This window comes from Mustela nigripes, chromosome 3 (assembly GCF_022355385.1).
Source record: "Mustela nigripes isolate SB6536 chromosome 3, MUSNIG.SB6536, whole genome shotgun sequence".
Taxonomy (NCBI): domain Eukaryota; kingdom Metazoa; phylum Chordata; class Mammalia; order Carnivora; family Mustelidae; genus Mustela; species Mustela nigripes.
In genome coordinates, this window is record NC_081559.1 from 74,521,554 (window position 1) to 74,531,395 (window position 9,842).

Here is a 9,842-nt window from a genome sequence, read left to right on the forward strand (position 1 = left end):
GAAAGGGGATGAAAAGAGGTTCAGAAAAAAAAAAAAGAAACAATTAAAAAAAGAAAACAAATAAAGAAAAAATGCAAAAATGATAAAATATGTATATTAGATAAACTAGTTAAAAAACATTAAAAAAGAAAAGGGTGATTGTTAAAAATGTTTAGCAGAAGAAAAAAAAATTGAAAAAACAAAACCAAATTAAATTAACTGCAAGACTAGTGAATCATGGGGAGAAAGCCATGAGTTCAGTTCTTTGCTTTCTCCTCCTCTGGAATTCTTCTGCTGTCCTTGGTATTGAACCTGCATTCCTTGGTAGGTGAACTTGGTCCTGGCTGGATTTCTTGTTTATCATCTGGGGGAGGGGCCTATTGTAGTGACTCTCAAGTGTCTTTGTCCCAGGTGGAGTTGCACCACCCTTATCAGGGGCTGGGCTGAGTAATCAGCTTGGGTTTGCTTTCAGGAGCTTTTGTTCCCTGAACGCTTTCTGTAGAATTCTGGAGGACAGGAATCAAAATGGCGGCCTCCTAGTCTCCGGCCCAGAGGAGCCGAGAGCCCAGGACCCCACTCCTCAGTGCACCCTCAGAGAATAGCACCCAATAACTCCCATCTCCCTGGCCTCCGGCCATGCTCCGAGCTCACCCAGTCTGCGACCAGTTCAAAGTAACCCTGAGCTGAGAGCTTACTCCTCGGCTCTGTCTGTGTAGCCGGCTTCCCCGTTCTAATACCTGCAAGGTCTGTGACACTCAGACACTCCAGATCCTTCTGTGACCCTGCGGGACCTGGGGCCATGCTGACCCCGCTTGGGCTTCACCCCGGCTTAGCCTCTGGAGCGATGTCCCTCAGCGGAACAGACTTTTAAAAGTCCTGATTTTGTGCTCCATTGCTCCGCTGCTGGCCGGGAGAGGCTGGTCTATTTTCCCGTCGCTTTGGATTCACTTCTCCGCCAGTCCTACCTTTCAGAAAGTGGTTGATTTTCTGTTTCTAGAATTGCTGTTCTTCTTCTCTTCAGTCTCCCATTGGATTTGTAGGTGTTTGCAATGTTTAGATAAGCTATCTAGCTGATCTCCTGCTACCTGATGTAGTCTCAGCCTGCTACTTCTCCGCTATCTTGACTCCTCCCTCATTTTTTTTTTTTTAAGATTTTATTTATTTGACAGAGAGAGAAGGAGAGATCGCAAGTAGGCAGAGAGGTAGGCAGAGAGAGAGAGGAGGAAGCAGGCTCCCTGCTGAGCAGAGCGCCCAATGCTGGGGCTTGATCCTAGGACCTTGAAATCATGACCTGAGCCCAAGGCAGATGCGTAACCCACTGAGCCACCCAGGTGCCCCTGTTAATCTATTTTATGCTTCATCTACTCTGCTTTTGGGTCCCTCTGTTGAAATTTTCAGGTCAGTTATCATGTTCTTCAGCTCTGTGATTTTTGATTGACACTGTTATATTTTCTATTTGTCAAAATTTTCACTGAATTGTTCTTCTGAATGAAGTGAGCAGCTTTATGACCAGTATTTTGAACTCCTTATCTGGTTAATCACTTATATTCATATCATTAAAGTCTGTTTCTGGAGTTTTATCTTGTACTATTGTTTGGTACGTTTTTTTTCTGTTCTTCATTTCCTTAGACTCTGTTGGTTTCTGTATATTACATAAAAGAGCCACCTGTTGCACTATTTTTAAAAAAAATATTTTATTTTATTTCAGTGTTCCAAAGTTTGTTGTTTATGCACCACACCCAGTGCTCCATGTAATACATGCCCTCCATAATACCCACCACCAGGCTCACCCAATCTCCCACCTCCATCCCCACCAAAACCCTCAGTTTATTTCTTAAAGTCCACAGTCTCTCCCTCTGATTTCTCAACTCACTTCTCCTCTCCATCTTCCAATATCTTCTGTGTTATTACTTATGCTCCACAAGTTAGTGAAATCATATGATAATTGACTCTCTCTGCTTGACTTATTTCACTCAAAAAAGTCAAATTTCTTCACTGGTTAAAGCAGAATTTTGGTAGTCACCAAAGTAGAACTTTTAGTCCTCACACAATCACAATCTGTGAAGGTGTTCAAAAATCATAACTCTTATTTCTCATGGTATGCATTTTCTGGACCACAGAATTATATATTGCCTTAGATTGTATTCTACAAGATTCTACTAACCTTATACAGACCTACATATATATGTCTGTATGTTCAAAGATATTTCAGGGCCAAATCTTACATGGCCTTTGTATCTCCCACTTAGAATATCTAACAGAGCTAGGCATACAATTTTTTATTTTAGATTACTTAAAAATTTGATGGTCAATTTATTCATGTTTCCTGGTTGATCATATAGCTGACAAATATAAAGCATTAAGTAAATACCAGCTGAAAAAAAAAATGATTGAGGTTGGTGAGATGACATGAAGGGGCTCATTATGTTATGACCTCAGATACCTTCACATTGGGCTATAGGAAAATAGAGACTATTTTTGGCAACACCTCTTGCACTCTTGACATAATATCTCATGTAGGATATCAACCTTGTTAAATCAGCCCAGCCAAGCTCTTGGTTTTCTCTCAAACATTTGTGATTCACCAATATGCTTTCTTTGTTTTAGCGGCTCCCGGTGGGAAAGGCCATCAGTGTTCCAAAAGGAAGGATTACAGTTGGGACCTAGATGTAGATTGATTAGAAGCTGGAATCTCAGGCCGAAACTGAGAAAGTATGTATTTTTTTCACAGTCAGGACCTAGATATGTATTAAAATTAGAAGCCTGAGTCATGAGCTTTTAAGGTTTGCAGCTATATCCCTTTCAAGGAAAACTTGGAGAGCAGCATTTTTGCCTGCTTCTTCTGTGTTGAGCCCTGGAGGGATAGTCAGTTAAAACCTCTTTTTTATTTCCTATACTTCTGTGGGACTTGGCGAAAGGTAGCCCCACTGGCTATGAGAGCGAGGTTATTGTGAATCTATCCCTGGAGACAGCTGTGAAAGTTGGAGTGCAGACATGTATACAAGCTTCTTCCAGGGAGATACACTGGTGAGTTACTTGGAGCAGGCTGGAGAGAGAAGACGGGAGGTATCTGTTGGTTTTCCCAGTATCTGGAGATGATGGCTGCCAGCCACAAGAGACATGCTAAATTAGAAACCTGGCCCTCAAGCAGCAGATCTCAAAATATGCAAGTAAATCCCTTTCAGAGAAAGACTGGAATGTAGGCATTTTTGCCTGCTTTTTTTATGTTGAGCTCAGGGATGATAGCTAGTTAACATTTGCCTCTTTATTTGCTGTATCCCTGTGGAACTCATGAATGGAAACTCCATTGGCTGTCAGAGCCAGGCAGTCCAGAGACCCATTCCTTCATCAGCAGCAGCAAAAAATGAGGTACAGATGTATATACAAGCTTCTTTCAGGGAATCACTGTTGACTTGGAGTAGGCCTGAGGAAGAAGATGGGGGAAATGTGTGCCAACTTTCCTAGTCTGTGAGGAGGATCAGAGCCCGTTGGTGCCTGCTGACATTCAGGCAGCAGCTTTTGACATGTACAGATAAAGTCCTTTCAGGGAAAAAAAAAATGGGAGATGGATATTTTTTGCCTGTTTCCTCTATGTTGTACCTTCACCGAGATAGCCAGTTAAGAACTGGTTTTCTGTTTGATATAATTCTTGTGAGTCTTATGGATGAAAACCTCACTGACTTTCAGAACTAGGTGTTTGGGAACCTGTCTTAAATGTGGGAGTCTTGAAAGACTGGAGTGTTAGATATGGGTCCCAACTCCCTTTCCTCCTCAAGAAGAATTTGGCAGTTGGGAGTTGCATTCTGATCATATGGCATGGGTTTTATGACAAAAGAGTGTCTCAGCCTTTCCTGCCCATTTCAATGTATTTTCTCTGAAGTAACTCAGCTGGTTTCTGGATCTTTTTCACGAGGAATTCCTCCATGTGTAACTGTATATTTGGTATATCTATGGGAGGAACAAATCTTAGGAGCCTCCTATGTTACTATGTTGATTGACTCTGTGTTTTGATTCTGTTCTCCTGAAGTACTGAAGTTACTGTAGTTGGAAACATGGAGAATACTGACAGTGAAATGGGTACACATCAGAGGAACACATACCCTAGCATCCTGTTCTGCCTCATGAATAAGTGGAATTACTATAAAAAAGAATCATGGCAAAGAAGGAAGACAGTTAATGGCAAATTATTTAAAAATCTATCAGATTTAAAAATGAAGAGTTCAAAAAAAAAAGGAAAATAAGAAAACAATTATATTTACAATAGCATCAAAAAGAATAAAATACTTAGGAATAAATCTAACCAAGGAGGTGAAAGACTTGTACAGTGAAAACCACAAAACACTGCTAAAAGAAATTTAAAAGAACACAAATAAATGGAAAGACATCTCATCCTCATGGATTGGAAGATTTAATATTGTTAACATGTCCATACTACATGTCCGTACTAAAACTGATCTACTTGTTCAATGCAATCTCTATCAAAATTCCAACAGAATTTTTTGAAGAAATACAAAAATTTATCCTAAGATTTTAATGGATTCTCAATGGACTTTGAATAGCCAAAACAACTTTGAGATTTAAAAAAAAAAAGGTTGGAGGACTCATAGGTCTTGATTTTATTTTATTTTTTTGTTTATTTTTTAAAAACTTTATTTTATTTTTTCAGTGTTCCAAGGTTCATTGTTTATGTACCCCAACCAGTGCTCCATGCAATACATGCCCTCCTTAATACGCACTACCAGGCTCATCCATCTCTCTACCTCCCTCCCCTCTAAAACCCTCAGCTTGTTTCTGTCCTCAGTCTGCCATGGTTCATCTCCCCTTCGATTCCCCCAATTCACCTTTCCTTAAAACATATCACAAAGCCACAGTAATCAAATCAGTGTGGCATTTTTATAAAGACAGTCAACTACATCAATGGAATAGAGAGCCCAGAAGTAAATTCTTACCTATATAGTCAAATGTTCTTTGCAAGGCATGCCAAGACTACCCAGTGTGTGTGGGGAGGAAACTCCTCCACAAATATTTTTGGTAAAACTGGGTATATGTACGCAAGAGTTAAGTGGGCCCCTTATCTTTTACCATATACAAAAATTAGATTAACGACATCTTAAAGATCTAAGACTATAAAACTCCTACAAGGAAACAAAGAGGGAAAAATTCATCATGTAGAGTTTGATAGTGTTTTCTTGGAATATGACATCAAAAACACAGAAAACACAAGCAAAATGGAAGAAAAAATATGACTACATTAAGCCAAAATACTTTTGGGTATCAGGGGCTCAATCAACAGAATGAAATGGCAAGCGAAAATGAGAGAAAATATTTGCAGAATGAGAGAAAATATTTGCAAATTACGTATGTGATAAGTCATTAATATATCCAGAATAAGTGAAGAATTGCTACAACTCAACAATAACAAAAAATCACCTGATTAAAAATAAGCAAAGGCCTTGAATAGACATTTTCTAAAGAAGAAATACAAATGACCAACAACCATTTGAAAAGATGGTCAACATTAGTAATTATCTGAAAAATGCAAATCAAAACCATAATGACTTATTACCTTGTACTCATTAACGTGCCTACTATTAAAATAACACAGGGAGTAATTAATGTTGGTTGAATATGTGGAGAAATTGGAACCCTTGTACACTATGGGATTGTAAAACGATGCAACTGCTGTGGAAAACAGTATGGCAGTTACTCAAAAGTTAAAAACAGAACTGCCATATGAGCCAATAATCCTACTTTTGGCTGTATATCCAAAAGAATTCAAAGCAGCTATTCAAGAGGTATTTACATTTCCATGTTCACAACAGAACTATTCACAGTACCTAAGAGTAGAAGCAACCCAATGTTTATCAACAGAAGAATGGATAAACAAAATGTGGTATATACATACAATGGAACATTACTCAGCCTTAAAGAGCAAGGGGATCCTTTTTACATTTTTTTCACATGCTACAATATGATGGACCTTAAGGACATTATGTTAAGTGGGATAAGTCAGTCACAAAAAGACACATAAAATCAGTTCCTTCTATATGAGGTATCTAAAATAATAGAATTCATAGAAACAGAAAGTAGAGTGGGGGTCATCAGGGGGCTAGGGTGGAGGAAATATGAGTTATTTAATGGCTATAGAGTTTCAGTTTTGCAAGATGAAAAAGTTCTAGATACCTGTTTTACAACAATATGCATATACTTAAAACTACTGAACTATATATTTAAAAATGGTTAAGATGATGAATTATTTTTTTTAATAGTACCATGCAGTTTTATTAATTATTAAAGTACAGTAGCATCTGGTAAGATCTGGATAGATTGGGGTTTAAAATGAGCAGATATTCAGCATCTAACAGTTTAAAAGAAGCCACTATACACTCTTTTCACAAACATCAAACATGTTTTCACAGAGCTAGTATGGTATTAGCCGCTAACCCAGGATTCCAAGTGTACTAAAGTAGAAAAGAGATGCAACAAGAAAAGTAGTTACTTTAGAAACAAGAAAGTAGTTAGTTTCTAAAGTAACTACATTTAGAAAAAATGCAACATTCAGTTTTTCCCCTTTAGCCCATAAAACAACATCATACTGTCTAGATCTACCCATACAGTCCTACATCAGCTTATAGAATATTTGTCAGGAGGGCAAATGTAAAATGACGCTGACCAGTATAGTCTTTGGATATTTGGGGAAAGGAAGTGGAGAAAGTCGGTTCTCAGAACAAATTAGTGTCATTTTATCAATAGGATCTTTGGATTCTTTGTTTGCCCACACTTCTTCCATGTACTTGTCCTTCTCTCAGAAGCGCTCCAGTTTGGCAGCCATTTATGCCTCCTGATTCTCTTTGTTGGCCTTCATTTTGTGAGTCAGTTTTTCTTCTGCCATTCTACTGAAGTTGTTCTTTTCTTCTGTTGCTTTTTGAAGCACTTCTTTCTCATGCTGTCATTTCTCAGCAAGCTGCTTCAAGACCTCCGCTTTATGGGACTTGTTTTTTTCTTCTGCAGCTTTTGATTTCTTCCAAATTTCCTCTAGAGAAAGATCTTTCTTCTTTGGAGGGGAAAGGGGGAATTCTGGGATGAGTTCTTTTGGTTGAGGGCTGAGAATCAACCCAAAAGCTTGGCCTGAGTCATGTTTCTCCAGTTTTTTCCCTGGGGTATCAGAAGCAGCCACTGTGAATAGCAGACAAGAGACTGGCAGTGGGTTCTACAGAAGCCAGTGTTAAGGAAAACCATGCTCAGTCTGAGCCACCTGGCCATATTCTCCAAGATGGTAAATTTTATGTTAGGTACTTTTTTAATCACAGTTTTAAAAACTGAAAATATGATGTGGTTTTTGAACTCTGTGTAGATTCTGATGTATTGATTAAGGATATACCATAGTTCATTTCATAAATATATAAAGATGCCTTCAAAATTATCTGTTTCCTTCCTCCAGTAGTAGGAGGTATATACTCTTATTCTGAAGGAAGGAAAATATAAACACAAACAAGCAAATTCCTTTCTCCTCCATGTGGTTCATTTCCAAATTGCTTTAGAAATTGACTTAACTAAATGAATCCCCAGCTCTTCCTGATACCAGTTCTTTTAAAGTTAACTTTGAAAGGATCTGGAAAAGGACAGAGTCTATCTTCTGCACCTTACCCCATTAGAAAATTTCTATCACTATGTCTGTGCCCTTCCGTTATAGGTACAGTATAATTTGACAAGTGTTGATTTGTGAAGGAAAGTGAGGAATAATAAAGAAATGCAAGTTGAAAGAAATAAAATCACATCTGATACTTAGAGACATTTAGAAGGCGTCTCCTAACTATTCTACTTAACATGTTTTCTTGACCTTACCGAAGTTTTTTTTCTTTTATTCTACAGCTGAAGATAACTTCATCTTTAGTTTGTTCCTTCCATTCCTTTAGTTCTTTTATGCTTCATTCTTTCGTTCATTTGGCATTTGGTGCCTATAATCATATTATAAGTTTTTTTAGGTCTTTAGAGTCTTTACAACATCCCTGTGATATAAGGCAATCTGAGATGCAATGCCATACCAGAGAGGAAGAAATGACCAGAGTTATTCTACTGTTAGTGAACGTGAGGGCCTATTGCCTATTTATTTTTGATTGCCCTCTTCTGGAGGTTTCTTCATGGTTTCTTCTGGAGTCTGTACTTCTCAGTTTTCATACTAAGCAATATTGGAACTATTTCATTAGATATTATGAAGATTAGAGAGTATGAGGCAGTAGGGAGAGGGTATATTTGTAGTCTTCCAGTAGTGTCTGATCTATCTCTGGTATTTAGAACAGAGAATAAATCTTTTTAGTTATTAGGGATTATTAGTAATATTTCTTGAATGGCCAATGGTGCCATTATGGATACTGCTATTTTAAATGAGATTCCAGAATAGTAAGGTAGAACAGTTTTTTGAATGCCTACTTTTGTTAGACATAGTCGTTTTTTCCCCTATAATGCTATGATGTATGCATAATTTATTATCCTCTTTTATGTGAATAAGAGAATTGAATTTGGGCAACTGCCTCAAGATCATCCAGCCAATAAATGAAAGACGAGGGATCCAAACCTTGGATAATCTGTCTCCAAAGTGTCCCTAAGCTTTCTATGTTGATGATTGGCCAAATTTAAAATACTTACTAGCTACAATTTTATCTCAAGAGGAATAATTTTATGTATGATACCAATCTCACTTCAGGAATGCATAAATGGCACTTTTAACCCTTCTTTCTTGACATAAAGCCATTTTATCTTCATAAAGACATTTGCTTGAAAATGAGCCAATCCAGATTGTAGTGTTTCATCTGTTCAATCCACATTATAGTGGTTTATCTGTTCACATTTTCCTTATTTCTTACCTGAAAGCATAAGCCTTGCTGTGCTGAAAGATGACAAATAAAGAATATAATCAAAACCCAGAAGAGAAATCTAGAGCTAAGAGTCTTTACCAAAACGTTTTGAGTCAAGAGGAATAACATTGAAATTAGTAATGGTTTTTTTACTGACAAACACAGTGTCTGGGCATGTGCATGTAGTGAAAGACATGGTAAAAGCAGGGATATTTTGAGAGTTTGTTAGTGTGCGACACTTAACTTTTGGAAATCATTCTCTAGATCGTATGAAACATTCTTAAGTGTACCCACATGTCTCATTAAATGTAATATCTGTGCAGTGAACAGGATGTAAATGATTTTTATAGTTTTGTTTTTGAAATTATGTTTAGTTCTGATTTCTAAAGAATCATTGTACTTACTAGAGGACTACTTTGAAATGAGACAATCTAACCTACAAATTGTTCTGGGTCCTTAAATTGTTATTAGTATTAAATTTAACAATATATGAAATAAATATGACGTTTATTTTGTGGATTTTGTTTTGTTTTGTTTTGTGTTTGGAGGCAGTAACTTTTGTTTTGCAAGCCAGAACAATGCTTTTTTTTAAAGGATCTTTATTGAAATATCATTTACAGGGCACCTGGGTGGCTCAGTGGGTTAAAGCCTCTGCCTTCAGCTCAGGTCATGATCCCAGGGTCCTGGAATCGAGCCCTGCATCCGGCTCTCTGCTCAACTGACTCAACCGAGAGCCTGCTTCCTCCTTTCTCTGTCTCTGCCTGCCTGTCTGCCTACTTGTGATCTCTTGTCTGTCAAATAAATTAATAAAATCTTTTTTTAATTTATTTTTTATTTTTTTTTAAAGATTTTATTTATTTACTTGAGAGAGAGACAGTGAGAGAGAGCATGAATGAGGAGAAGGTCAGAGAGAGAAGCAGACTCCCCATGGAGCTGGGAGTCCGATGTGGGACTCGATCCTGGGACTCCAGGATCATGACCTGAGCCGAAGGCAGTCGTCCAACTAAC

General features: G+C 37.7%; 1 pseudogene; it reads right to left on the reverse strand.

Annotated features, from left to right (window-relative positions):
* Window positions 1–6,622: 6,622 nt before the first annotated feature.
* The window catches only part of LOC132014488 (stathmin-like), a 43,975-nt pseudogene continuing 40,755 nt past the window's right edge, over window positions 6,623–9,842 (reverse strand).